We start from the raw sequence: 15,496 nt of genomic DNA on the forward strand, positions 1-15,496 counted from the left end.
TCCCTCTGAGAAGTCTAATCTAGCCATGTGGAGAGGCCAACCAGAAAGGAAGTGAGGCCACTGGCTAACAGCCCCAGCTGAGCTTCAAGCCAACAGTCAGCACCAGCTTGCCAGCCATGTTAGTGAGGCCATCTTTCAAACTGATTCTTCAGCCTCAGTCAAACATCAGCCATGTAAAGCTGATATGAACTGTCCCAGCCAAGCCTTGCAAATTGCAGGATTGTGAGCAAATAAACAAAACATTTTTTTCAGCCACTAAGATTGGAGATAGTTTGTTACATAGCAATAAGTAGGTGAAACACAGAGGGTATCAGCTTGTGGCCTCAGGCATCTGAAATGAAAAAACAAAAACAAAAGCAAAACACCAAAACAGTAATCTCCTTAGACTCATCTCCTGTACCCAGTAACTTATCTCTAACATCCTTCCAATTCTAAAATTCTTTAAGCCTGTGACTCCTTGGCTCATTCCTTTTAATATCAGACTAGCCTTGTGTCTACATGATCAAATGATTTTAGTTTACAGAAGTTGACTGGCCTGACAGGGATTGCTTTTCCCACCAATAAGTAGGAAGGCAGCTGGCAAGGGGGAGGAAGAATGGTCTTCCAGAGGTAGAGGCAGACAGTAGAAGAAGCCCCAATAGTTCAGGTGCTGGCAGCAAGGAAAGAAAACCCAAAGTTTTCTTTGGAGGATAGTGATAGTGAGGATAGTGAGTGTATGCATACAGTAATAAACAGAATAGCCATAGGAAAAGCACCAGACATGCTTGAAACAGACAGGCCAGAAATTAACTTGAGAAATAGACTTCTGATTCATCTAGTCGAACAAAAAGCACTTAAAAATATACTGGGCCAACCTCGTTAACATAGTGGGACCCCATCTCTACAAAAAAGAAAAATGAAAAAGGTAGCCAGGTATAGTGGCGCACCTGTAGTCCCAGCTAGGAGGGAGATTGAGGTGGGAGGATCACTTGAACTCAGAAATTCAAAGTTGCGGTGAGCTATGATCATACCACTAAACTCCATCCTGGGTGACAGAGCGAGACCCCATCTCTAAAACAAACAAAAAACCCCTTTGTTAAAGTTTAACTGATTGAAGTATGAAAAAAGGGTAATGGGAAATCAGATCATGTCAAGTCTTGTTGGTCATTGTAAGGACTTTGGCTTTTTATTTTTTTTAATTGACACAAAATAATTGTGCATGTTTATGGGGTACATAGAGATGTTTCAATACACATATTTATGGTTATCAGATCAGAGTAATTAGCATATCCATCATTTTAAACATTTATTATTTCTTTGTGTTGGGGACATTCAATATACTCCTTCTAGCTATTTGGAACTATCTAATATATTATTATTAACTAGAGTCATCCTACAGCACCATAGAACACGAGAATTTATCCCTGCTATCTAGTTGTAATTTTGTACGCTCCAGCAAATCTCTCCCTATCCCCCTCCTCCCTCTGTCCTTCCAGCCTCCAATATCCTCTGTTCTACTTTTTGCTTCTATGAGATCTTTTTTTTAGCTTCCACATATGAGTGAGAACATACGATGTTTAACTTTCTGTGCCGGACTTATTTCACTTAACATCATGTTCCCCAGTTCCATCCCTGTGGCCATGAATGCCTGGAGTTCATTCTTTCTGTGGCTAAATAGTATTCTATTCTTTATCCAGTCGCCTTCTTCAAGAGCCTTTCCTACTCTCTCTGAACTGGTCTATCTTGACTTCCAGCTTCCAGAGGACAAACTGAGGCATATGTTTACTTCCTTCCTGCTTTTCCAAGTGCCTGTTCTGGTTTGTCTTTTTACCTGCCTTGTGTGAGCTGGATGACCTTGTGCCAACCATACAGCTTTTCTGAGTGTAGGTGAAATAAGTGCATGGAACTGCTTTAAAAAGTGGTATTCAGATGTGATGGCATTTTCCAGCCTTCCTAATGAGGCCAGAAGCATCATGGCAGAGCCAGGCAAGTGGTTTCCTCCCTAGTTCTAGGAACAGCCAGTCACTAACCAGCTTTGGTTACTTTTTCTCTTTACAATGAAGGACTATATCTGTCAGTTGCATTCCACTCTCGAAACCTTTTGTGATTCCAGAATGTTCTTCCTAATACTCTTGACAATTATGTAAAATCATTTAACCTAGGCTGTATCATGACCAGTGTTGGCATGGGGTAGGGTAGAATTACACAGGCAAAGCAAATGAGGGGCTTTCCTTTTTTCTTTTTTTAAGAGACAGGGTCTCACTTTGTTGTCCAGGCTGGAGTAAAGTGGCATGATGATAGCTCACTGAAGCTTTGAATTCCTGGGCTCAAGTGATCATCCTGCCTCAGCCTCCCAAAGTGTTGGGATTACAGGTGAGAGCCACCAGGCCCGGCTTTGGCCAGTTTTCTTCCCATTTATGGTCCAGAAAGAGGGGATATTTCACTTCATATAATGGGGCATCAGTGAAAGCGCCCCTCCTTGCCAAAGAGTGCACATAGCAAAAGTGGAGAATCAAGGGTTCTGGGTCGTTGTTTTGACCTGTTCTGATGGTGTCCAGTGTGAGCTATGCAGAACCACAGGAAACCACAGCTGTGTAAATCCTTCTCATTCAACACATTTAAAAATCAAGTGAGCACACAAATGAGTAATCTTAGCAAACAGAAATGGTCTTGTTCTAATTTTCTGGAGAGTGGAGAAAAAAAACCTATGTATTGAACATTTTTGTGCCACATATTGTGTTCAATTCTTTTTATGCTCATTTACTTCTTAGATAGAATACATAACCCAATGCAGGTTTATCTCCATTTTATAGATGAGGAAAACTGAGCCTTTGAGAGTCTTGGAGAATTCAGTCACCCATTGAAGACTGCACAGGTAGAAATGGGGAAAGACTGGGAATTGGAGCCTTTGGGTCTGCTGTCATCCTATCCTGCCTTCCACACATTCCAGGGAAGTTCACTTGTCTCTTCCCATTTTGGCATTATCGCCGTTTGTGATCGTTTGGCCCTGCTGTTCTTTCTGTTTTCACAGGGCTTCAAGAACACATACACATTTCTGTAACCCATAGTATGCGAAACACAGCCACAAGCACAAACCTGGGTGATAACCACACAAACCAATCTGCTTCTGGTGAGCCTCACACAGCCCATTGCATCTCACCTCCTTGCTTTGACCGTGGGTGCATTCAGCTCCTTTCCCCCAGTTCAGGTGTTACCTCCACCAGGAAGCTTTCTCTGAGCTCCCCCCTTATTCCCACTGTCCAGTTCTCCCTGGTCTCTCCTATACTGCCCAGTACATGCTGATATTTTTAATTACTATTATCTAGTTAGGTGTCTGTCTCCTACACCGGCCTGTGAGTTCTCTGAGGTAAGGGCTGTGACTGTCTCCTCTATTAGACTGTGGTGTCTCTGGGGCTTGGGGCCATATTCTTATGATCTTTATAACTTCATTGCCATGCATGAAACTAGCGCAGGGTAGGGACTCAAGACTATTGACTGGACCAAAAAGATTGCCAAGAAGGACAATAAAAAGTGATAAATATTAGGGTGGTTTACAAAGGGAAAGCTCAATTCAGAGAAAAGAAGAAAAATAAGAACAGACAAAGAATAATATAAAGAGAAAAGTTCCTGAAGGCCAGTGTTTTGAAGACGTCAAGGGAATGTCTTAGTGATGCTCTGTGACATATGAATTCTTAAATTCTTAAATATATGATCCAAGTCTTTCCAATTATTTACTATGATGAGTCTAATATTTGCATAATTCATATACACCCTATACACCCTAAGTATAAGTAACATCAGGGGTTTCCCAGTTAAAATTCAGGAAAAAACTATCAAATATAATTCTTGCTCAAGGATTTACTGAAAGGAGTAAACTATGTATTTCAATCATCTTACTAAAGTACAAGATCTTAATTATAAATCAGCCCGATTAAGTGGAGAATTCCCATATTCCAGGACAGATATTAATTTATGTCAACTGAATAGTAAATAATGAAGATTCTATTCTCTTTATTCCTTTGTGGAAGATGTATTGATTTGTAATTGTTGTTATTTTAGCTATTCAGCATCCAAAAGCCCTTCCTCCAACAAAACCCCCCATTTTGGGGGGTGAGGGATTTCCTATCCTGTATAGTTCTCCTTGGAGGTGGTGCCCACCTCCTACTACAAAGCGATCTAGCACTTCAGATTTTCTGTCCCATGGCAGCCAACAGGGTGAACATATAAACTGGGCATCTGACCAAGGTTTAGCCAACTGGTCATTCTCTGTTGAAACTTTGAATTTGAGGATGTGAGGGATGGTTAGGAGTCCTTTGTTGTTATGAAAACTATGAAAAATACTACACAGCATATTATGTGACCTGTCCGGGCCACCTGGAGCTTGCTGAGTTTCTACTTTTCTAATTATTGGTTCTCTGATCTCCCATTGATTTTGTGAGCTTGACATTCTTCCAATGAATTGTCTTTCACTTAAAAAGCTAATTTATGTTGCTTACAACTAAGGATTCTGTCTGAAACACCAGGTAAAAAGAGTCTCAGTTTAAGACATATATGTGGATTCATATTTGGATTAGTAAAAAATTTGTATTATTGTATTATGTTTCCCAACAATTACTATGTTTCCCAAGAATTACTTTGAGATATTTTTCTAGAAAATTATAGGAATTACCAAATAAAACAAACTATGTGATGAATGTCTCCATTTTGAACGAATAGTTTTCGTTGACATTCCATTATCTGTTTTTGTTTTTAGAAAATCTAACACCCAGTTCTAAATCAAGGAGAACATCTCATCTAATATTAAACCTAATGGTGGCACCTTGTCTACCAGGGACAGTGTGAGGTAATGAACAAACTTTTGCAGACTCCTCACCTTGTGTAACGTCATCTCTCTCTAGACTTTGTGAATCGTCTTCTATTCAGTCTTATTTACTGCTTAGACAGTTTCCACGATTCCTGATTTTCCCAACATTATCATTCAGAGATATGTTTTTTTTTTTTTTTTTTACTTATAAATGTTCTCATGGTATGTACCCTTGGGGTTATATTTTTCTAATGTTGATGTATATCCATGATTCAGTGCTGATATATTGATACTGCTCTGATGATTAAAAAATGAAAATATATCCAAAGCAGATGACATTGTGGTTGAAATGTACAGCTGTGAATACATCTGCTTGAATAAATCTAGAAAAATGATTGGTCTTCTTTTCCCTCAGGCATTACTCTGTTACCAGGCATCCATCAGACATGTCAAAACGGCTAGTACATTTTCAAAAACTTTTAAAAGTCTGCCTTAAGAGATATTCTCATATAAAATGATTTATAGTCAAGTTCAAAGTATGAAATTTTCTTGCTTGACAGATATTTGGAAAGAAAAAAAACTAGTAGTTTCCTGTTATAAAGTAAGCTAATAGGAGATATTTTTGGAGATAAAATATATTTTAAGTGTATACAGATATAGTACCATCTGGAAAAGAGAGACATTAGGGTCTCATTCTTTTTTTTTTTTTTTTTTGAGATGGAGTTTCCCTGTTGTTGCCCAGGCTGGAAGGCAATGGTGCGACCTTGGCTCACTGCAACCTCTGCCTCCTGGGTTCAAGTGATTCTCCTGCCTCAGCCTCTCGAGTAGCTGGGATTACAGGCATGCGCCACGTACCCGGCTAATTTTGTATTTTTATTCGAGATGGAGTTTCTCCGTGTGGATCAGGCTGGTCTCTAACTCCTGAGCGCAGGTGATCCGCCCACCTCAGCCTCCAAAAGCGCTGGGATTACAGGCGTGAGCGACGGTGCCAGTCAAGGGTATCGTTCTTATGAAGTGTTATTGCCCTTTCTTTCTTAGGAATTTTAGGTAGGTATATACTCTCAGACACGACATAGATATTGAGGAGATGTTAGATCAAAATTCCAAGGTGAAGCTGATACAAGAAAAAACCTTGAATTTATTGGACTATAGTTTCTGTTTTATAGAAAACAAGGATCAAATGCTCACATCTCTAGTGCCAGTGCTTTGGGAGGCTGAGGTGGGAGGCTCACTGGAGCCCAGGATTTTGAGGCTGCAGGGAGCTACAATCATGCCGCTACACTCTAGCGTGGGTGACAGAGGGAGGCCTTGTTTAAAATAGAAAAGAAAAAGCAAAAAGAAAATCAGATTGCAAAGTGGCATCCAGATGAGGACACAGCATGCATGACATCCTAAAAGATCTTGCTCCTAAGGACAGACACAATGAGCTTACCCAATAGGAAAATTTGTGGCTAAAAATGGAATTTTCCCACACACTCAAATTAACATAATATTCATGATAATTGGGATTAACATGCAAGCACAAGATATTTTTGTCAGTCTGAAAAAGTAAATCCTCCCAAGCTAAAAAAACTCTCTGATGAAAGAAAAATCGAAAAATAAAATGCAGCAACTTTTAATGTATTTTTGAAATTTATTTTTTATTCTGAATTATACAGAATCAAAACTCCACACAAGCATTGTTTATAAGATCCACTAATGTTATATTATTATTATTATTTTTGAGACGGAGTCTTGCCCCATCCCCCAGATTGGATTGCAGTGGCGCGATCTCAGCTCACTGCAACTTCCACCTTCTGGGTTCAAGCGATTCTCCTGCCTCAGTCTCCTGAGTAGCCAGGATTATAGGCATGCACCACCATGCCTGGCTACTTTTTGTATTTTTAGTAGAGACAGGGTTTCATCATGTTGGGCAGGTTGGTCTTGAACTCCTAACCTCAAGTTCTCTGTCTGCCTCGGTCTCCCAAAATGTTATATTTTTATAACTTCTTTGCTTTTTTAAAATAACTGATATGCTTACATAACAGCTTTCTTTAAATCTGAGTTAAGAAAATTTGTCAGTACATCATTGTTCTATTTTTCCTGACTATAATTACTTAGTTGTAATACAACAATTAATACATGACAGAATTTTGATGCTTGATACCTGAATATTGAGTAGCATCCAATTAAAATATCAGTGTGGTTTTCATGCACCAAAGAAAATATTTTATTCAAGTTCCCAAAACAAACCTGAGGAGTTACGTTGGGTTTGAATTCAATAAAAAAGGCCAAGTTAAAATATGAAAAGAAATAGTTTTCATTTGATGGGAGCTGAAATGAAAGTATGCATTTGTATACATTCTACTCAATCATCTGTCTCGTGGCATTTTCCAAATTTTTGTTTATTTGTTTTAGAATAGGATCTTGCTCTGTCACCCAGGCTGGAGTGTAGTGGCATGATCTCAACTCACTGCAACCTCCTGGGTTCAATCGATTCTTCTGCCTCAGCCTCCCAACTAGCTGGGACTACAGGTGCGCATCACCAAGACTGGCTAATTTCTTTTGTAATTTTTTGTAGAGATGGGGTTTCACCATGTTGCCCAGGCTGGTGTCTAACTCCTGAGCTCAAAGCAATCTGCCTGTCTAGGCCTCCCAAAATGTTGTAATTACAGACATGAGCTATGGCGCCCAGCCCCAGCCCCAAATTTTTAAGGGTCTACCAGACCAAACCCTTCTCTGCCTTCACTGCATTTGGTTTGCTTGTCCCCTTTCTTTTATCTTGCTTTGCGTTTGGTTAATCCATATTTGGTACTGTCCATTCTGGTCTCGAAGTCTTTTTGTTTCTCTTAATCTCAGTTTCCATTTTCATTTCATCTTTTTCATCTTTTATCTGACATTGTATTTTCTTTCTTTCTTTTCTTTTCTCCTCTCTCTTTCTTTCTTTCTTTTTTGAGACGGGATCACTCAGGCTGGAGTGCAGTGGCGCCAGGCACTCAGGCTGGACTGCATTGTTCACTGCAGCCTTGAACTCCTGGGCTCAGGTGATCCTCCTTCTTCAGACTTCTGGTAACTGGGACTACAGGAGCGCACCACCACACCCCGTTAATTCTCTTAACTTTTTGTAGAGACAGGGTCTTGCCATGTTGCCCAGGCTGGTCTCCAACTCCCAGCCTCAAGAAATCCTCCCACCTTGGCCTCCTAAACTGCTGGGATTACGGGCCTGAACCACTGCACCCAGCCCACGTCAATGTTTGGGCACCACCACAGTTGCTATCTTGAACGTCTTTCATTAAGACATCACTGTCTACTTGGAGAATATTTTTAAGCCTGCTAAGCTCCTCTGGGACATTCTTTTTTCTCTTTTCAGGCTGTGTCTTTCTTCTCCACTCACTCTGTATGCTTTTAGCCATGTTTTACCTGAGAAACTCACAAACACACATGCCACAAGATCTTTTAATTTATTTTTATATTAATTTTTTACTTTTTTAGAGACAAAATTTTTGCTCTGTCACCCAGGCTGGAGTGCAGTGGCACGATCATACCTCAATGCACCATCAAAGTCCTGGACTCAAGTTATCCTCGCACCTCAGCCTCTCAAGTAACTAGGGCTACAGGTGCATGCTACCTTGCCCAACTAATTTTTCATTTTTTTGTACAGATGGAGCCTTGCTAAGTTGTCCAGGCTGGTCTTGAATTCTTGGTTTCAAGTGATCTCCTGCTTCAGGCTCCCAAAGTGCTGGGATTACAGACATGAGCCACTGTGCCTCATCCAGTAACTTTTAGGTTATCTGGAAACTACAGTGCTTAAAGTTCTATGCATCTAGAATGATTCCAATTATTGAAGTTAAAAAGGCAAACAAATTGTCTGCGATAGCAGTGATTGAGTGTTTGGGAAAGAGATGGTTGACATTAGATGGGGAGGACCTACCAGGCATTTCTCCCTTGTTGCAAGTAGTAACAACAATTTAGAAAAAGATAGAGGGGGTTGGAGTGGGGAGGGGAAGGATACATTATGGTTTCACAAATGATGAGTAATTTGCTTAAGCAGACAGGAAGCCCAAGGCATCTTTCAGAAAAAGTGCTAGGAAAAGAAGAGTAGAATTTTAAAATTTAGGTGCATAAAAATTTAATTAATTTGAAAACATTGTACTGAACACATTCCCTAATTACAATACTGAGATATTAATGAGCAAGTAAGTGAATGAATTTATTCATTCAACAATTATTGATTGAGTGTTGACTCTGGCGCTGTGATGGGCACAAGCCTGGCAACAATGAATTATAGAGTTGTTTGACAAATATTTAATCTCAAAGATTATCCAGGTTGCAGTTGTCACATAAGGCCTTGAAAGACCAATTTTCAGTACAATAGAAAAGAATGGGAAATTGCAAAACTGTGGTCATCACAATTTAGCCATAGCAATAACTCTTCGTTGGTGTGAATTTATACGCAAAAACAAAACATCTGAAATTTTACTCCAGACAACATCAGGTATTGATGAGTTTAGTGATGAATAAATTGAAGATTTGATGAATGAATTGAGGCCTTCTTGAGCTCTCATCCCATTTTGCTTACTTTGTCATGTTTACTGTTTTCCTGAACAATCAAATCCAATTTGGTATTATCAGGAAAGCATGATACTTCTCTGGTATGTGATGAAGACAGAAGATGACAAATCTTTGCACTGTCCTGTGGTTAGGAACTTTTTTCTTTTTCTTTGTTACTTGCTTTTTTATTTTGAGACAGTGTCTTGCTCTGTCCCCCAGGATGGTGTGCAGTGGTGGGATCATGGCTCACTGCACCTCAGGCTCAAGCAAGCCACCTGCCTCAGCCTCCCGAGTAGCTAATTTTTTTAAATTTTTGATATTTTTTGTAGAGATGGGGTCTCATTATATTACCCAGTCTGGTCTTGAACTACTGAGCTCAAATGATCCTCCTACCTCAGTCTCTCAAAGTGTTGGTGTGAGTCACTGCGCCTGGCTGATTAGGATCTTAAAGTACACACCCAGTTCAGGTCAAGTTTCCAACTTGTTACTGAGAAGAGATTTTAGCCAGATGAAAGTCTATTGAAATCAACAAAGGTATAAGAAATGTCCTCTGCTTGAAATATTTACCTAGTAAATTAAAAAAGTCTTTTGAGGCCAGGTGAGGTGGCTCATACCTGTAATCCCAGCACTTTGGGAGGCTGAGGTGGGTGGATCATGAGGTTGGGAGATTGAGACCATCCTGGCTAACACAGTGAAACCCTGTCTCTACTAAAAATACAAAAAAAAAAAAAAAAAAAAAATTAGCCAGGCGTGGTGGCAGCCACCTGTAGTCCTAGCTACCTGAGAGGCTGAGGCAGGAGAACGGTGTGAACCCGGGAGGTGGAGCTTGCAGTGAGCCGAGATCATGCCACTGCACTCCAGCCTGGGCCACAGAACAAGACTACGTCTCAAAAAATAAATAAATAAATAAATAAAGTCTTTTGAATATAATTATAAATTCCCGAATTTTTATTTATGTATGTATTACATTTAAAAATTTTATTTTATGGAGAGACAGGGTCTTCCTATGTTGTCCAGTTCAGTCTCAAACTCCTGGGCTCAAGTGATCTTCTTGCCTCAGCCTCCCAAAGTGTTGGGTTTACTGGTGTGAGCCATCATGCTAGGACTGAATTTTTATTTACGATAAATCACAGTCATTATTCTTTTTGACGATCAAATTATCCCACATTTGGCTATAGACTCCTTTGTTTTGAGTCTTTCCCGTTGACCTTTGAGTACAGTTTTATGTATTCTCTATATTTTCCTTGCTCCAGACCTGGAATCAGCCATTTTTCTAAAGAACTCTGATTATGGCTGTGTGTGGTGGCTCACACCTGTAATTCTAGCATTTTGGGAGGCCGAGGTGTGCAGATTGCTTGAGTCAAGGAGTTCGAGACCAGTCTGGGCAACATGACAAAACCCTCTCTCTATTTTTTAAAAAAATTAATTCATTAAAAAACAAAAAGAACCGTGATTACTTAGGATGGAGAATGGTATTTGGAAACCAATATCTCATTACCACTGGGGATGATTGCTTCTAGGCACTTACAGAGATCAGAAGAACTAGAACACACAGCAGATTTTTTTTTTTTTAAGGAAATAAGCAAACTGATTCTAAACTTTATATGAAACTGCAGAGGACCTAGATAACCAAAATAATCTTGAACAAAGATAACATACATTACCTGAAATCAAGACTTTCAATAAAGCTTAAGACAGAGGGGTAATGGTCTAGGGTTAAACAACTGTATCAATGAAACAGAACCCCTGGGAATCCAGAAGTAGATACATACACAGTTGATTGATAACTGATCAACGCTCCAAGTTAATTCAATATGGGAAAGAAAGTCTTTTTATAGGCCAGGCGCAGTGACTCATGCCTATAATCCTAGCACTTCGGGAGACTGAGGTGGGCAGATCATGAGGTCAGGAGATTGAGACCATCCTGGCTAACACGGTGAAACTCCATCTCTACTAAAAATACAAAAATTAGCTGGGCATGGTGATGGGCACCTGTAGTCCCAGCTACTCGGGAGGCTGAGGCAGGAGAATGGTGTGAACCCAGGAGGCGGAGCTTGCAGTGAGCCGAGATCGCGCCACTGCACTCCAGCCTGGGCAGCGGAGGAAGACACCATCCCAAAAAAAAAAAAAAAAAAAAAAAAAAGTCTTTTTATAAATATTGTTGGACAACTGCATATCTGCTTTTTTCTTTCTTTCTTTCTTTCTTTTTTTTTTTTTTTTGAGATGAACTATCACTCTGTGGACCAGGCTGGAGTGCCGTGGCGTGTTCTTGGCTCACTGCAACCTCTGCCTCCCAGTTCAAGCAATCCAGCCTCAGCCTCCCAAGTAGCTGGGATTACAGGTGCGTGCCACCACGCCTGGCTAATTTTTGTATTTTCCGTAGAGACGGGGTTTCACCATGTTGGCCAGGCTGATCTCGAACTCCTGACCTCAAGAGATCCGTCTGCCTCGACCTCCCAAAGTGCTGGGGCTACAGGCATGGGCCACTGCATCCAGCCAATATCTGTATAGAAAAGAATGTATGCCTTCTTTTTATTCATTCATTTCATTCGTGTATGACCTTGACACATGTGTTTTTTGTTTTTTTTTGGTTTTGTTTTTAGATGGAGTCTCGCTTCATTGCCAGACTAGAGCGCAGTGGTGCCATCTTGGCTCACTGCAACCTCTGACTTCCTGGTTCAAATGATTCTCCTGCCTCAGCCTCCCCAGTAGCTGGGATTACAGGCATGCACCACCATACCCAGCTAATTTTTGTATTTGTAGTAGAGACAGGGTTTCACCATGTTGCCCAGCATAGTCTCAATCTCCTGACATCATGATCCACCTACCTTGGCCTCCGAAAGTGCTGGGATTACAGGTGTGAGCCACCATGCCCGGCCAACACGTGTGTATTTTCAAATTGTGAGTTCAAATAGATATTTGAAGTAAAATCTAGTATTACAGAGTTTTCACATTTTCTTTGATGTGATATTTTTGTATCTCCTTTCTCTTACTCTGAAAATCTTGGTTCTTAATAGTAATTATTAATTCTTTGCAGATCTTTTTGCCCTTAGAATATATCCCTCCAAGGAGGCACAATCAGAATACTGTTTTCAAAAATCTCTTGAGATAATTATTTTCTCTATATAGTTATGCTACTAATAACATATATGGTTGAGTTTATTTTTTCATTTATTTTTGATTTTCAGGTTTGTCTTTTTCTATTTTAATTTTTGAATATGTAAAACATTTATATGGTTCAAAAGTGAAAAAAATATATAAAAAGGTATACTCAGAGAGGACCCTGTTTTATTCCTTTCCACCTCATCCTCCATCCCACTTAGGTAGGAATTAATGTTAGCTTTTTATTTATCCTTCCAGTGTTTCTTTTTGAAAAAAATAGTTTTAATATTCTGCTCCTTTTATATTTAACAATGTATCTGGAAAATTGTGTCAAATCAGTACACAGGAAATTTTCTCATTATTTTTAAACAGCTGCATAGTACTCCATAGTGCTACACTGTGTGGATGAACTGGATTAAATTAGCCACTTATAGAAGTATGTGTATATAAACACCTTATTAGACAATCACAGGGTTCTCTCTGGTATCTGGTAGCTCTTGTTTTCTAGGATGGCTGCAACAGATTACCAAAAATTGGGTGACTTAAAAACAACAGAAATTTATTTTCTCACAGTTCTGGAACCCTGAAGTCTGAAATTAAGGTGTTGGGCTTCCTCTGGAAGACTCCAGGGGGGAATCCTTTCTTGCCTCTTCCAGTTTCTCTGGGCTATAAGGGTCTTTTTGTTTGTGGCTCCATAACTTCAGTCTCTACCTTGGCCTTCATGTGGCCTTCTCCTTTGTTTCTATGTTTTCACTTCTTTTGTTTCTTACAAGGACATTTGTCATTGGGTTTAGGGTCTACCCAGATAACCGAGGATCTTATTATATCTGCAAAGATCCTTTTACCAATTAAAGTCTCAGTCACAGTTTTCAGGGATTAGGACATAGACATATCTTTTTTGGGGGAAGGGTGGGCACTGTTCAGCCTACTACATTGGCTATTATAAATAGTACTGAAAGGAATACGCTTCCACGCATGGTTTTATATTTATTTCTCCATAGAGTTATGCTACCAATTACATATATTGTTAGGTTTATTTTTTCTGTTTATTTTTTATTTTCAGGCTTGTCTTTTTCTGTTTCAATTTTTGAATATGTAAAACATTTATATGACTCAAAAGTGAAAAAAATATAAAAAGGTATACTCAGAGAGGACACTGAGTCCTTTCCACCTCATCCTCCATCCCACTTAGGTAGGCATTAATGTTAGGGTTTTAAAAAAAATCCTTCCTGTGTTATATATTATAATATCTGCAGGGTAGATTCTTAGAAGTCAAAATTCTGGCTGGGTGTGGTGGTTCACACTTGTAATCCCAGCATTTTGGGAGGCTGAGGCCCGTGGATCACTTGAGGTCAGGCGTTCAAGAACAGCCTGGCCAACATGGTGAAACCCTGTCTCTACTAAAAGTACAAAAATTAGCCAGGCATGGTGGCACGTGCCTGCAATCCCAGCTACTCAGGAGGCTGAGGCAGGAGAATCGCTTGAATGTGGGGGGGAGAAGTTGCAGAGAGCTAAAATCACACCACTGCACTCCAGCCTGGGGGACAGAGCAAGACTGTCAAAAGGAAAAGGAAAAAAAAAAAAAAAAAAAAAAAAACAAAAAAAACCTCGGGAGGCCAAAGCCCACAGATCACCTGAGGTCAGGTGTTCAAGACCAGCCTGGCCAATATGACAAAACCCCGTCTCCACTAAAAATACAAAAAAATTAGCCAGCTGTGTTTGTGCATGCCTGTAATCCCAGTTACTTGGGAGACTGAGGCAGGAGAATTGCTTGAACCTGGCGAGATAGCGCCACTGCACTCCAGTCTGGGCGACAGAGCCAGACTTCATCTCAGAAAAAAAAAAAAGAAATTGAAATTCTGGGTCAAAAGGCAAATATTTATTTTTGCCAAATTTCCTTCCACAGGAGTTGTAGCATCTAACATTTCTACCAGTTATGTTTTCTATAGCTTTACCACCAGACCAGAGTGTGTTATCACACCTTGTCTCTGTGGAGGTTTTTTGTTTGTTTGTTTGTTTTTTCTAATTCAAATGGTATTTCAGAGCAGTTTTAATTTGCATTGCAAGTTTTAAACTTTTGATCTCATTGTTCTTATTTGCTGATTACTGTAGGACATTTATTCAACAACACTTAATGTCTGCATAACACTTGGCACTCTATAACTCCAGGGATAAAGAATTCAGTACAAAGCAAGTGAAGCCCTCAAGGGGTTCACAGCCCAGCAGGAACGAATTTAGAAAGAACAACAGAAAATAAGAAGAGCCATATGGTACGTGCATGTGGGTGAAAAAGTACCAAGATAATAATACTATATATTTCTTCCTTTTTAAGAGAAGATTTGGAGTTCTACATTTTCATTACTGGGTAAAGGCTAGATATAATGGGTGAGATGAATCTATATGCACAGATGCCTGTTTCTGGCATTACCAAGCTTGACAGTATCACATGTTCACTGTACACTGTCATTTATTCCCACAGGTATCTAATCGCTCAGCCTCCTCAACTGGATTGGAAGCATTGGAGGTCAGGAAGGTGTGCACCTTACACATCTTTTATCTCCAAGGTTTAGAATCATGCCTCACACATTGGAGGTGCTGAATAAATGTTTGATGATGATGGCAGCTTGCTTTGCAATTAAAAAAAAAAAATGGAGTTTCTTAAGACAAGCATATCTATTTTTTCAGTCAGTGTAAGGAAAGGTACCTTCTCCTAAAGGAATTGGGCAATGAACATTGTGATTTACTATGTGTAATCAGATACAAGCTCAACTGCTGTAACAAAGATTCTCAAAATGCCTTAAGATAAGACATTATTTTGCTCTCTTGTAGCACTTTTGGAGGTTTGTGGTCCTGATGTGTGTTGTCATCTGGGAACTCAGGCTGGTAGGGCCACTCTGCCATCATCTTGAACATGGGGCTTTCATCTCTGGGTCTGAGAGTGATCCATGCTTTTGGGTTTATCAGTAGCCTGTTCTTTTTTATTGCTGAATGTGTCCATACAAAGGAATATTACATAAGTCTAAAAATAGAGAGATGCTCTAAAACTGTGAGTTTTTCTTTTTCTTTTTGCCTGCCTGGTTG

General features: G+C 39.7%; 1 long non-coding RNA gene across 1 annotated transcript; it reads left to right on the top strand.

The window, feature by feature from the left end:
- The first annotated feature begins 4,755 nt into the window (after window positions 1-4,755).
- Window positions 4,756-15,297, top strand: LOC115892638. Its single transcript, XR_004052500.1, has 3 exons — window positions 4,756-4,822; window positions 14,528-14,685; window positions 14,895-15,297. It is a non-coding gene; the product is annotated as an uncharacterized LOC115892638 (long non-coding RNA).
- The last annotated feature ends 199 nt before the right edge of the window (window positions 15,298-15,496 follow it).

This window comes from Rhinopithecus roxellana, chromosome 13, assembly GCF_007565055.1.
Source record: "Rhinopithecus roxellana isolate Shanxi Qingling chromosome 13, ASM756505v1, whole genome shotgun sequence".
In the NCBI taxonomy this organism is placed as follows: Eukaryota; Metazoa; Chordata; class Mammalia; order Primates; family Cercopithecidae; genus Rhinopithecus; species Rhinopithecus roxellana.